We start from the raw sequence: 16,118 nt of genomic DNA on the forward strand, positions 1-16,118 counted from the left end.
GGGATTATATATTCATGACTATCTTTTCTTTGCTTCCTTGTAGGTTATTCTTTTGTTCTCTGCTGTCCAGTTTTTATTCTTTTTCCCCTTAATTAATATGTATGTATTCATCATATATACCACATGTATACCTATACACATACATATGCATTCACACATATGTAGACATGTATTAAACTATTATTAATATGGCTGACATATAATAGATTTTTTTCCCTAATGAATTCTACTCCCGATTCTTATATAGTGCTTGTGTATATCTCTTATTTCCTATCCCTGCTAATTCTATTCCTTAACTTGCCTTGCTATTAGTTAACTTCCCCCTACTCATGGATCCCTCCCTTATCTTCTCTCCCCAGCTTTTCCCTCCCTTTTTATTCCATTTCCATTAATCTTCAAACCTCAACCCACTGTCTTTAATCAAAACACCCTTCTGTGCCCCATCTTATCTTATGGCACCCTCTCCCTCCTATTTTGTTCCTTTCTCAGTAACCTACATACTCTTCTATACCCCAACTTATCTTATTCCCTTCCCCCTTCCCTTATAGATTTGGAGAGTGCTATACTCTTCATGGTATCTATCTTCCATAGACATCTGAACTCCAAAGTTCAACAATTTATTCTGAGTTCAGTTGCTTCTTTTATTTTTTACTTATGTTACAGTAGTTATTCTGTATATGATTTTCCTTGTTCTCTTTCTTTCACTCTCCAGAAGTTCATTCAGATGTTCCCATAGCTATTCCTCCTATCTACTGATGACTATAATATTCCATCACATTCACGTATCATTTGTCCAAGCATTACCTGATTACTTGGTTTCATTTGGTTTCCAGGTTTTGCTACTATGTACCTAACTTCTGAAAGTTTACATGCACAAATGAGGTTCTTCTATTATTTTTACTTTCTTAATTGCACAGGAATGAGAATTTTTTTTATTCTTACTATGCCCATTTTTACCAATGAACTGAAACCTATTTCAGCATCTCCCCAGATACTAACTAGCCTTTAAATGGAACTGACTGCATGGGGACCTGAAGAAAATGATAAAACTTCTGCCTCTTCAGCCTTCCTCTCTAATGTGTTTTGCTTGGACGGTATAATCTGGAGTCAGATTCATAAATGTTGCCCTTATACATACAGGGCATACAGAACCTAGCATTGACCAGGTTCCTGTGATGAGGTGAAGGTGTAAATTGGGAGGGAGTGAAAGTCTTTAGGACAAAGCTCAGTTCGAGGGAGTGCGGGAAGGAGGAAGAACTATAATTCAAAAAGGCAAACAATTCTTAAGAGAGTACACACTTGGCATAAATGAATAGCTACACGGGTTAGAAAGAAGGGTGGTTGGAAGGGTCACTGAGTGAGCTTGTGGGCCAAGATGGGTTGTGGCTCAAGATCTGCCACTTTTACTCAGCTAGTGACTGTGCTGAACACTGAGGACACGGGCTCTAAGAACCTTCTTTGTGACTGTCTATCTCTTATGAACTTACAGAGCCACGGCTCAGATTCCCAGCTCTCCGTCTGGGATTTACATTTTACTCATGGAGACTAAATAGAAGCAGCTTGGTTTCCTCTGACATTTTCTCCTAGAAAACAAAATGGTTTCCACAGTTGGCGACAGGATTGGAAGAGTTTTTATGGGTAATAGATTGAGACCTAAAAGGCGCTTCAGAAGTCACCCTTAATTGAACAAAAAGTCAGCCTAGGAAACCTTCATGGAGTGAAGTTCCTGGAAGAAACTTGTCAATAGCGGTATGGTTTTAGATTGTTTCTTTGACTGGTGGATACCTTCACTGTCTTCATGCCCTTCTCTATGTAAAGCATTGTTGTTGCTTGCTTCACAAGAGGTCAAACATAGGGCAAAAGGGAAACAACACTGAGCAGGATCCAAGGAGATATGGTTGTCAGAATTTTCTGATGCTTTCCTGATTCCTGGGGTCTTGAGTCTTAAATGTGGGGAGTGGATGTGGGATGAGGTGAAGAAGGGACACACATTAAAGGAGTGTTTTATGGTTGTTGGACTTTTGTTTTAGTGTTTTGTCATTTTCCTAGACCATTTGGCATGGGAGCTGGTGTTTATGTAGGGCTAGGCTGAACATTTTTTAAGATGCAAATTAGGTATGAGAAAAATTTGTGATTTTTCACAATTATCTAAATGTATGTAATGAATATACTAATAATTTACATTATTCAGAGCTGCCTCTTCTGACTTGGGAATTGTCTTAACAATGCAACTTGAAACAATTGATCCATCCTTGACAATGCTCCTGTGTATATTAGATGAAGTGAAACACAGACTGTACAACCTGCTCCCATCACAGAACTCTAGTCCTGTCCTCCCCCAAGTAATGATCCCCATAATTTGAAACAATCCTTCACGAACTGTTCCCACAGACTGGAGAACACCCATATTGCCCTCAATTTGTGGGATTGTCATAGGAAAACACTCAGGCCCTGAAATTGATTGTATTGTATCCCTTCCCATTTATTATTTGTGTATAAATCTCTCTTTCCTGAAGAAGGAAAGGTCTCTTGTCTAGAACTTCCAGTTTGAAAACTGTATTCTTCACTCTGAAAGCGATTAAAGCTGCTAATTGATCTCTAAAACCCATCTCTGCTTTGTGTGGCTCCAGTCATCCACAGTTTGGAGGTCAAGACAGTAAAATTTATTTAAGAGGTAACAAGGTAATACTGAAAATGTATAAGGAAATAGTACTGAGACTTTTCATCCTTGCTAGTTTGTAGTCATCATTATAATACAATTGGGCATTCACAGAAAAAAGATAATTTTCATCTTTATCACTTTGTAATTTTAAATATCTTTGATTGCCTTGATGGGTCCATCCTCTACTGAATGGATCTCAACCTTTGTCTACCTTTGGTAAATTGATGTTTATTTGATTTGATGACGCATTAAATTGGATTACTTTGCGAATTGCTGTGTGCCTGTGCCCAATATTCTGGTGATGACCTTTCTGAACATAATTGCATAAGCCCTGGAGTGACAGTCCATTACCTGGCCCCTCCTCTGAGCCTCTCTTACTTGGGAGGGCTGATAAGGTCTTATGTTGCACTGGCTCAGTTTTAGGGATGCTGAGGCATCAAGAGTATCTTGGGTAGAACTTTGATATTCATGTATTCATTCAACAAATGCTTTATTATATGCCTACTATCAGCCAGGCACTTTTTTATTATATGGGCTAAATAATGTAATAAATGAGCAGAACTAACTTCCATATTTAAAAGGTAGTGTTTTTTGATTATATGCTATTTGTAATAATCCAATCTGTTCCCTACATTATGAATATAAGACAAAGGTGAAATACTCTGCCTTCAATGAACTTGTGATCTATTGCAGGAGTGGTGGTAATAAAGATATATAAACAACTGAAAAATAAATACAAAATAATTTGTAGTGAGAAAGGGAGCAACTAGGGAATTGGGGAAGCTTAACATAACAAAGAGCAGTTAACCCCTTTTAAAGTACACTAGGGATTCTGGGAGAGAGACAAAAGCATACATTCCAGATATGTTAGTTTGTGCAAACGTAGAGTGAGAGGAAGAAGGAATGTTATGTATAGGACCTAGCAAACAGGCCAAATTTTTCTGGGATGTCAAATATGTGAATGAGAGTAACAAGTCGGGAAGATTAAATTGGAGCAAGATTGTAAACGATTTAACATGTTAAATAGAAGAATTTTTATTTTATCCTACAGGCAGTAGAAAGCCACTGAGCCTTCTTGGGTAAGGGAGTTACATGATTAAGCTTATTCTTTTTTTAAGTCAATTTAGTGTATGATAGACAAACTAAAGAGAGGAGAGATTGACTATAAGAAGGTCAGTTAAGAGGCTACTGTTAATAGTTCAGAATGTGGGGAGGTAGGAGGGAGAAGACAATGGGTAGATAATGAGCTTTTAGACAAGCTGATTCTGAGGTGTCAGGGGGATATATACTTTTTAATACTCCATGGGCAGCTGATAATACAGGACTGGATCCAGGAAATAAGGGTTGGATATAGATTCATCTATCCAGATGAATAGGTTGAAAAAGTTAGAAGATACATGAGAAGCCTTCTAATCAAATTCCCTTTTATAAGGAAATTTCAGGCCTAGGGACACTGACTTGATTAAAGATACATGGGTGGTAAACATCAGAAACAGAATTTGAATCTAAGTCTTCTAACTTCAAGAGTAATCTTTCCTACTTTGACCTGGAAGTTGATGAGATCACAGGAAGGATAGAGAAGAGGAAAGGGACCATTAAATAGCTAAATTGAGATTAAGTCCAGATTAGTATAAATAATGAATTTCTCCTAAATGGTAAAAGGTATGTAAATTTTGCATGATTTGTTGTTATTATATAGTAACTGGTTCCTGCCTAATGGAAGTCTGCATTGTCAGTGTGAAGATTCATTATTTACAGTAATCTGAACCTAGTAGACTGGAATCCCAGGGTATATCTATATATATAGGAGTAACAGGAATGATGATCCAGTTTTCATATGAATAAAAACATAGCCTGTAAATCCTTGTAACTTGGGCCTAACTACAACATTCTCCAAAAACTATATTAACATATAATTATACCATCATTATAATTCTTATTGTGCTGGTTTCTTAAAGTTCCCTTCTGTGGTCAGTGAACTTTACCATTCAAATATATGGTAGTATTTAGATCACATAAGCAAATATTTATTTTTGAATATCTATAATACAAGGCATTACTGGACACTGTAAGGGATATAATTAAAATAAAGCTTAGTTTTTGCCCTCAAGGAACTTATGTTCTAGCTGGATAGCATTATTATTATTATTGTCATTATTATTTTTACCATCTGTGATCTCCCACTGCATCGTGGACCATCTCCAATGATCTGATCTAATTCTGGCCACTGGACCCAGATGGCTCCAGTGAAGAAAGTGAGACTGGTTATTCTACACAGCCCTTCCTCACTTAAATCCAATTCACTTTCAGAACAAAGGATAAACAACAGCATCTGTGATAACCTGTCATGGTTAATTCAACTAGGATATAAAAAACTATTTAAGGAAAGGACACATAAGCAATACAATTACTCATTTCTTCAAAGGTCAAGCATGTTTAGTTATTTTGTGCATGAAATGGTGGATCAGATTGGTTATTCATGTCACTGTGGTTTTATAATGCTTTTAATTGCTACTGTAAGCCAGAGAGTTCCTGATCTCTAGGAAGATGAGACCCTTCAACTGCAAAAATGAATGGATTGGGTATGGTGATCTCTAAAGCTCAAGATCATATGACATCCCAGACTTTTCTAGATATTTCAGATTCTCCAATTTTTCCATTTATCAATTATTCAAAAATATTAAATGCTTTCTATGGGTTTTTCTCATGTTTAAAATGAAGATATTTATACATCAAAAAGTAATTTAGAAAGCATTTTGCAAAATTTAAAGCGTTGCATAATTGCATCTCTCCTACCAAGCTGTTAAGGCTATGAAGGCAGGGATTATGTCATCTTCCCCTAGGTCCTCGCAAAATTTGGTATGAAGTATGGATGCAGGAAGGTAAAAATGTTCATGGACATTGAATTGGCTACTCAATATTCATCATCTTTCAATTATATATCGCTTTTTAGGGCTTGTAAAATGTTCCACATACATTACATTTTTGATCTGATGTTAGAAAACAATGAAGTTGAAAATTGAGTGATTTCTGACTTTAATCATTCAATCTTGGGAAACAATATTCTTTTATTCTATCCAAATTAATTTCACTTTTGGAGAATGTAAATATTGTATTTATATAAAATTCTTTTTTAAATTCAGGTCCAGATATTAAATATATCAAGTTTAAGCAAAAAGATATTTATTTACCCCATCACTAAAAATGAACTTGGATTTGACCATTGTTTTCCAATTATTATCATAGGATGGGTGGACTTGTTATTTTAAAGAATTTACACTAGAGGGCACTAAATGCCAAGTTTTGACTATGAAAACATGTATGGCTGTTCATTGTATACTATATATTGTATAATAAAAAACTTTTTTATTTTAGATCAAAAACACGTCTTCCAATATGTGATGTAGTTTACAGTGGCTGAGATAGCATTTATCTTCACAATGATTTTCATGAAATCAAAATTTAGAATTGGTGGCCATGTTTATTCATCTTTCCCTAGTTTTTTTCAAGAGTGAATGGTTCATGATAACTCTCCTAAATAAAAGAGTTTTGACCTTTTAAGCTGAATCAATTCTGAAATTCTCCACTCAAATGGTTTTGATAGTCAAGTACAATAAACACAAAAAGACAGCCCTTTCCCCCTTTTCCTAGACTACAAGAAAGTGATATAGGTTCCAATTCCATAGCTCAACTTGAAAAAGTCATCTGTATTACTTCTCAGGAAGAATCAAGTTCAAATTTTGCTTGACATTCAATAGCTGTGTGACTCTGGGCAAGTCATTTAATTTCATAGCCTCAATTTCCTTATGTGAGAAGAGGATAAGAAGAACACTCTCTCTTACAAGGCTGCTAGGAGAATAAAATTAGACAACATGCATCTTGCAAACCCTATAGTGATGATGATGATGCTAGTTATTAGCATTAGATCCTCCAGGGCAGGGGAATCAGGTAATGAGTCATAAGCTCAAGGATTTGTTTTTTGGGTTTTTTCCCCCAATTTTTATTAATTTAGTTTTACTTCCCCCATGAATTATTAAAGAAAAAAGGCACACCTTTTGGCTAGCATAGGTTGATATTGTGGTGCCAAGTTTTCCATCAATGTGAATACTCCATTCACAGAGGATGTTGCAATTCTTGTCCATATTTTAATTTCCCATGAAACAGCTAATATGACTTCAGCAAAGATTCGACAAATTGCTAGTTCAGTTGGAAAACAAAGCAAAAAACAAAAAAAATACAAAAACACTTCCTCTTCTTGAAAAAATTCAAAATTACTATTTCTAAAACCTTTCCCCTCATTTTGGTCTAGATTTGTGATTTCATCAGTGAAGGAATATCTACCACTGGTTTATAATCAAGAACTTATGATTTAGTTTTGGAGAGTTGCTGGCTTGCTAAGTAAGTTAAGTAACTATAACTAGCTCATAGTCACTCAATGTTAGAAGTTGATCTTATGTTCAGATTTTCTTGACCCTAAGGCAGGTGACACTTGTGCCAATATGCCATACAGCTTCCCAAAAATCAGGCTTCAATGAACACTTGTGATTGATGCTATGTACCAACTTGCAACAACAGAGTGGTTTAGAATCAGGCTTTTATGATGAAAGGTTTTTTTCCTGTTGTCTTTCTCTACACGACCCAATGGTTTTGAAAGTGCCTTACATACACTGTTTCCATTTTTTTCTGAAGGACAATTAGTGTGAGACATACAACATGGTAAACCAAAGTATGTCCTCTTTTGGGATTAGCTCTTTGAAAAACAAGAGTACAGTTTATCAGTCAGCCTCTATAATAGTAAGAAGAATGCTATCTCTTTATCTCTGAGACAAAAGCTAGATGAACGCTTTGGATTAGTTTCTAAATCTAGATGAGTACCTTGGGATCAGTTTCTATGTTCCCAAAATGTAATGGGTCTGAAAGATTATAAACTTGAAGAAAAGGTGATATTAAATGTGATACCTATTATATATAACACGTATCTAGAATTTCAAAATAAAAGGAACCTTAAATAAGACCTACATAAGTTAAATGACTAAACCAAAATCACACAGGTAGTAATAAAGTACTAGGACCTTTTTTACCCTAGGACAGCTCCAAAATTTCATGTTCTTCCCACTATACTATAGCTCTTTCAATCTCCTATAGAGCACATTAAAGTGATTTGTAGACTGAGGTAATCTTTTAAAGTGTTTAAAATTTGGTTTTCTACCTTAAAAAAAAAAAAAGCACATTAATTTCCTTTACCTTAAGTAGGTCATCTCACAGGTACTTAAAAAAATTTTTTTTTTCCTGAAGCAATTGAGGTTAAGTGACTTGCTCAGGGTCACATAGCTAGGAAGTATTAAATGTCTGAGGTCGAATTTGAACTCAGGTATTCTTGACTTGAGGGCTGGTACTCCATCCACTGTACCATCTAGCTACCCCTGTTTTTTTTTTTTTTTTTTTTTAATAGCTTTTTATTTTCAAAATACACGCAAAGAAAGTTTTCAACATTTACCCTTGCAAAACTTCATGTTCCAAATTTTCTTCCCCTTCCCCCCTCTCCTAGACAACATGGGCAGCAATTCGTATATATATATTTCCACTTTTATCATGGTTCACAAGAAAAATCAGGTCAAAAAGAAGAAAACAAAAAACAAAAACATCTTAAATCTCAAAATTATGCATCTCATAATATTTTCTCTATCTTCTTTGGCCATAAATTCTTTTACCATAGATCTGAGAGGTAGACTATCTCTTGTTCTCCTAATTTGCTTATAGTTTTACGTTTTATGTCTAAATCATAAACTCATTTCGACCTTATTTTGATATAGGGTGTTGAATGCTGGTCAATGTCTAGTTTCTTCCAGGAAGTATTCTTAAATAATTCCCAACAGTAGAAGTGTTAGAAGAAATATAATCTTGTTTATGTGAAGCTGTTCATGAATGATGAGGGAAATGGGTTGAGGACTGAGTAAGAAAGGGAGAAAGGGCATAAAGGAGGAAAAGAAAGTGAAAACTAAAAATAAAAAAAAAATTGTGAAAATCTAGACCTCAGGTAAATAAATGTGCAAGATCTGGATGAAGGAAATAAATAATGCTATTTTTCAATCTCTGCAGTCTTAGGGAATACTGACTGGGGCATTCCTTTTTGGGGAAGGCAAACATAGATGGAATCCTGTTTAGAGGGTTCCTCTCCATTACAGCTGCAGATGACTCACTCACACCAGGCAACTCCTTTAGTAATCCTGCCAAGTTCTAGCCAGTCAGGGCCAAATTGTGAGGATAGTTGAGGTATTTCTTTATCTCAGGGTCTACTTTCCCTCTAGGGAGACTAGTCTCCTCCCTTCTTCACCCCCTCTGACCCCAAGGCCAAGCAGGATTAGTTTATTGTTGGCAACCTCTAGTCCTTGGAGCTTCCTACTTCTGGAGGGAAGAGGAGGAAGACCGGAAGGAAACCATGCTCTCCTATAAACACTGTTCAACCTAATGACCACTTTACTTCCTGCTTTTGCTAACCATTTCAGTCAGAAAATACTAAGAAGGGGCAGCAGTTCTGCCAAGCAGAATTTAAAGTGTAATAAAGGGTAGATAGCTTTTTTGCAGGTTGGTGAACCAAGACTTTGCTTGCCTTTTTCCTCAGCGTTCCTAATATTCCTCTCTCCTAGCTCTCCATATTGGCCTCTCCCATATTCTGAGTTTACTTAATCCCTCTTCATGACACAGGAAGCTGCTTCAGTTAACGCCCTATACAGCTCCTCCAAGCCCTAGTGACTGCCAACTCAGAAGTTAAGCAGCACTTCAGCAACTAAGTGACTTGCTAGTTATAGTCTGTTACAAAAGACATATGCTTGATAGAAAGGATTCTGGATTCTTTAAGAAGGGAGCAAGGGAGGGAAGAGACAAATGCTGAGGAATGAAAAATGAGGTTGTCTCATTAAGTCTGAAGGGGATGTGGATTCTGTATATATTGCTTTATTTCTCTTGCACAACTCTGGGTAATTCTTTCCATCAGTTCTCAAAGTTGGGATATAAAAAAGCCACACAATATGATTTGACAAACGTTTATTAAGAAATTCAATGGCTAATCCAATCAGTAAACAATTTAAGTGCTACCCAGAAGTTCAGCTACTTTGTATCCACCTATGCCCAAAAATCCAAAGTCCTAAGTCCCTCTTAAATGTAGCTTTGTGAGGCAGATCTAAAAACTATAGTTTATTCTACAAAAAAACAATAATAAGAAATCAAGATTTTAAGAGTAGGAATATTGGAAAATATTGGAAAAAGAAAAACCAGTTGAGGTAATTACAATTATGTAGGTTATAAGGCCTAAATTCAAATGATGGCATGTTAGACAGGAGGATGTGAGAAATTCTGAGTTTATTCAATAGGGATTGGCAAAAACTGAGTTTGAGAGAGAGGTGGAGCCAGGTAGAATTAGCTTGGTTTGATTTAAAAGATGTCATCAATAGAAAAGGAGAACTTGAAAGAAAAGTTAGGTGATAAGTTTATGATGTTTTAGATATGTTGAGTTAAATGTACCAGTGAGACATTTAAGATACATTGAGAAATATGAACTTGAGCTTTTGGAGGAAAAGAAAAAAAAAAAAAAAAAAAAAAAAAAAGGCCGAATGATGAATATGTACTTAGGAATCACAGGTGTAAAGCATTGAAAAGAGGCAAGACATGAGATCACCCAAGTAGACAATGTCTGGGGTCTGGAACAATGACTTGGGGAACACTAATTCTTTCTCTTTTAGTCAAAATGGTTTGAAACTCAGGTCTAGGATGCTCCATGGAAAAATACAACAAATGATCCATTCCAGTACTATAAAACTTGAGACTTTGAAAAAAGATCATTAAGACAGCTCTGGAAATGTTTGTGTTTTCCCAAAGTAACACAGGATTTGGCAACAAAGAAAGTGGAAAACCCTCTATGAACGTTAGTGCTGGAGAATTTTGCTCCATCCCCACATCCTAATCCTAATTCATAATTATATCAACTAGGCATTCAATTTTAATCCTTAGTCTCAAAAGAATAGATATGTTGAGTTTGGGTTTAAGAAATGATAGGCAGGGAGGATTCTGAGAAGATGATAGAGTAAGTTGGTAAATTTTAAGCTCTCCAGATTTCTCCCACAAATAGAACAAATTTGCACCTCAAGACCAACCTAGACTGGTGAAAAACCAATCAGATTTGGGGCAGAGTAGAAGTGTGCTCTGAATATAACCAGATTAGATCTAAAGAAAGACACTGGGGCTGGGGATTAACCTATCAAAAGTACAGACACTTCTGGGTTAGCTCCACAGAAACATTAAAGGGGTGATCCATTGGGCTAGCTAGCTGTGGCTGGAGCCTCAGCAGGAACCACAGAGATTTTTACCTCCCAGACTGTTGGTTCTTTGAGTCCCAGAAGACTGAGGCAACCTCAGCAGAACACCAAGTCCAGCACCAGGGTAAGGATGGGATTCTGGGTGAGAAGGAACTAGTACTAGGTGCTGAAAACTCAATTGAGTTTCAGAGGCAGTGGGGCAGACATGCTGCTGCCTGTGGACACTTGTAGGAGGGTGGAGCTCTTGGTTTGGGGTTCCTGGTCAGAGTGGAGAACTGAAGAGAAGTTTGAGGCACCTTTCCCCACTCCACGATCAGAGGTGCTTACACTAATACTTTTTTTTTTATTTTTAAAAACTAGATCAGCAAAGAAGAACTCCACCATTGAAACATATTATGGGAATAGGGAAGACCAGGGTTCATCTTCATAGGACACTTAAGTTAAAAACAAACAAACAAGCAAAAAAAAAAACAAAGTTTTTACCCCAAAGAATAATGTGAAATGGCTCTCTGCCCAAAGAGAATTTATAGATCTCAAAAAAGAATTTGAAAATCAAATATGGCAGTGAGGAAAAACAAACAAAAATCCAAGGAAAATAAGCTTATGAAAAAAAAAGTTAACCAAAGGAAGTACAGAGTCTCAAAAATGAAAATAATGTTTTGAAAATTAGAATTGGGTAAGGGAAAGCCTGTGAACCTTATGAAAGACCAAGAAATGACAAAACAGATCTTTATGAAAAATGAGAAAATATAAGCGAATGTGAAACATAAGAAAAACAATATCATATCCAGCAAAATTATACATAATTTTGAATGAGAAAAAAAATGGATATTCAACGAACTTGTAGATTTTCAGGGCTTTTTAATCAACCAAACTCTGAACATAACAGAAAATTTAGCATATGAGTCAATATGAAAAATCAATTTTAAGGAATATAACATGGATATAGGAAAATTTATATTACATCACATTCACATCAACAATAAGATAGCTTAAAAGATTGGCAAAATCAAGATAAAAATAGTAATTGTTATGCAAATGAGGTGCAGAGAAGAATAGACACAGAGGCATTAGAAGGGGGAGGACTCATAGTTTTGAAAACCTACTCACATGGGAAATGTCTTCAATAGGCAACACTATATCTATACCATGAAGGGTACAGCACTCTCCAAAATTCATAAAGAAATGAAAGAGGAGTGATGGGTGGATGGGGAAGCAAAGGGTGAAGGGAGGGATGCTTGGGTGGGAGGAGGTTAAACAATAGCAAGACAAGTTATGGAGCATTTAACGAAAGAGGCAGCAAGGATAGAAAAGCCCTTTATGGGGTATGTATATGTGTCTATATGTTTGTGTATATGTGTGTACACACACCCACACCTACATCTACATAAATATATCTTTCCTTAAGTGTAGTTTATTTGGGAATGATGGTAGGGATGAAAGGGGGAAAAAGAATAAAGTAAATGAGGTGTACAGCAGAGAGCCAAAGAACAATTTCACAAGGAATTAAAGAATAAAAGGGACAACCATGAATATATTTTTTCTATTAATATGTAAACTTTCTTGATCTGGTAATTTGTTGTTATATATTTTAAATCCTCCCTGTTTTCCTGTGGGGCACATGACAATGTTCTCCTTTGCTTTATTTTATTTTGTATTTTTTTCTTACTGTTTTTTTCCCCAAATAAAAAATATATATATATATATATTTTTTTTTTAATAAGCAAAGTAGTGCCACTCCCAGCTGGTGTGACTTTCAGCAAGTTACTTGACACTTAAGTTTCTGTCTGTAAAATGGAGGACAACCTCTAAAGATACTTTTCAACCTTAAATTCATAAACACTTCTTATCCTATATGGGAATGTTCTGATGATATAAACCTATGATCCAGAGCTCCAGACAGACTAGTCTATTTGGTAAAGGGCCTGATATCTAACCCAAAGGCTCACTGAATGGAATAATAAAGTAGCCACTGAGTTTTCATCAAAGAACAAATTCTGCAATTGGGTTAAAACTAATGTTCGTAATAAGTGAAAACTTTTTAAATGGTTATCTAAATATGTTCAATAACAAAACAGTCATATCACTTGAACAAATAAATACTTGCTAGAACTGTTTCTCTAGTTGATCCCAGGTTCTTCTGGCAGTCTATGGGTTTTAGATAATTAGGTTAAGAAAAATCTGTTGAAGAGAAATGGCCACTATCCAAACTTTGTGAAGACTTCCTTTTGGTGAAACAATAATATAGCCAAAAGGACCATTCTGGTTAACACCAGGCAATTTTTAAAATGGCTTGACAATACAGACACTTTCCCAATAAATATATCCTCTCCCACCTCAAAAGTACTCTCCACAAAAACCCTAATAGTGATTTCAACTGATATTACATATTTTCTAATTTTGTCATTTACCAACTGTTAACAAAATGTGTGCCATATGTGCCCTTACATCTGATATTGTATTGTTTTTTAGAATTGTCTTTCTTTATAGCATGAGTCATTGGTATAGTTCTCTCCTGGATTTGTTTTCTTTTCCCAGCACCACTTTGCAAGTTTTCCCCATGTTTTCTACATCCTTTGTAGTTGCCATTCCTTCAAGCCAAAGGAAAAAAAAAAAAAAAGATATCTGAAGCCTGTTATTAAATACTTTGTTGTTTCAGTAATATTAACAAGTCTGTTGGCAACAATGAATTCTAAATAAAAATAGCTCAAATTCACTGAACCAGTTTTAAATTGCTTTACCATTTTGCAATTGAAATTGACTGCAAGTTTAAGGTCTTTATTCCACTGAACTAAGTCCCATTACTTCTCACTAACCCAAATACTCCTGATATTCAATAGGTACTGGAGTTTAAATTTATTATTACCAAGTGAGTGAGGATCCTATGTAAATTAAGCTAGACTGGTTCTTTAACAACAGACATACTCAATGGGCTTCATGTAAAGCCTTTCTAGTTTGGCAGGACCTGTCAGAACTTGTACTCTGTAGTCACAGCCTTTAAGAACTCGGTGTTCTCAGTGTTACTGACCTACTTCAAAGGCAAAAAAAAAAAAAAAAAAAGGCCTTTTGAAGATGTTAAGTATAGCTAGAACCAAGTTATAAATTGTTACAACCAGACAGTTAGCAACACCGTCAATAACCTATCTTTCAAAAATAAGGAAAATGTAAATAGAAGTATACAGATCAATATAATGAAACTTTAAAATTATTCAAAACCATATCTTTTCCATTTAAAGGTACAGCTTTTTCAAATAACTCAATTGCAAATGAACTTTATTTTGCCTTCTGGGTTAAAAGGGCCCTATAGCTAATTAAGCAGTAGAATATATCAACAACTGATATATCAAATTTTTATATGCTTAAGAAGTTTATTGATGTCTCTTGTTTTTATATCAGCCATGACTGGAGTGTGGAAGTACCACATCCTCAGTAAGTCCCAAAGAAACTTCTATTTCAACAAATTATAGTAAATACATTTGACAATGTACATATTTTACTACAGTCCCCCTACTTTTCAGTGAAGAATTATGTTTCATTCTTCAAGGCACAATGGTTTTTCAATTATTCATTTCACTTCCTTTCACTAATATTTTCATTTATGTGGCTGTAGTCATATTAATATTTGGCTTCTTTTTTCACTCTACCAGTTTGTAAATACCTTTCTACTTTTCTCTGATGTGTTTCTGTCTATGACCCCTTTGGAATAAATGTCCAATAATGAAGATCAGTGAGTCAGAGATTATGAAAAGCTTAATCACACTGACACAAAAACGACACTCAGAACTTGGCTAATTCACTGTTCCATCAACAGTGTACCAGTGTGTCCAGCTTTCTACCATCTAATCAACATTGACTCAAATATTTGTGTGCACAATCTGCTCCTAATAACACATTATCATTTATATCATTTATCATTTAATGTTTGCAAAGGGCTTTACAGATGTTCTCATTTGATTCTCACAATTCTGTGATGCTATTATTCCCATTTTATAGATGAGAAAACTGAAATTAAGTGCTTTCTCCAGGTCACAAAGATACTCATTAAGTAAGTGTCTCAGGCAGGATTACAACAAAGGTCCTTCCTGACTCCTAATTCAATGTGCCATCCACTGTTCCACCTAGTTGCCCAATTCTAAAAGAAGTTATATTAATATTTAGTGGTACCTAGTTCTAGAAGTTTACAAAATTATATTTAACACTGAAATTTTGCTAAGAATCTGACTAGCCAATCTTGTTTGAAAATTTTAGGCTTTCAAGCAGAATACCTTGGACCCATACTGTTATTTTGCCACATTTACATGTTTAGAAAGAAGGTATTTGCACTTTCCCTATGGAGACCATTCCACAGGGATCAACTAACCCTAAATAAACTTGAGTTATTTATGAGCAGTAACTTCTTTAAATTTACAAGGATAAACTAAGGAAAATATTCATCTAGTTAAAAGTACATCATTTTTATGGAGCCTAGCAAAGTTTAATACTACATAAAGAGTCCTTATTAAAAATTGCTAGAATATCAATTAGTAGATAGGAGCATTAACCCTTCAAAACCCATGATATAATTTCTGGCTTGGCAAATCAGATACACTTTGTTACTCTTTAGTATTAGATCTCATAGTAGGCTCATGGATGGACAAAATATATTCCTAACTAGAAGGCAATTTTGTGGACTTCCTCTTTTCTGTAAATATAAATAATAAAGATAAATACCTGTCAATAAATAGGATTAAAATAGTTCATTCTCATTAAGGAGATCTTTGTGAGAAATGTGTTAAATGTTACATGCAATTTAGAATGGCAGTCTCTAAGGTGGTAAAATTTTGGATAAAGTCCCTTCCAAATGATAAAAAATGACAAGTTATTTTTAAGTATTCTTTTTCATTATCTTTAAATGTAGAATGCCTCTCCTTATTTGGAAAGCTTTCCTCTTTAGTGTGTCTTAGTATATCTACTTTCAAATTCAAATCTACATAAGAGATTTATGTCTATTACCATTGCCTTTAAATATGAATGATAGCCTATATTAAAAACAATAAAAAAACCAAAAACATTGTCATAACCCTTTGGAGCCTTACTTTTTTATCATTTGTAAAATTACAAAGTTGGACTATGTTGGAAACAAAATTCTGAAACCAAAGAGTGAA

This window comes from Sarcophilus harrisii, chromosome 5 (assembly GCF_902635505.1).
Source record: "Sarcophilus harrisii chromosome 5, mSarHar1.11, whole genome shotgun sequence".
Lineage (NCBI taxonomy): Eukaryota > Metazoa > Chordata > Mammalia > Dasyuromorphia > Dasyuridae > Sarcophilus > Sarcophilus harrisii.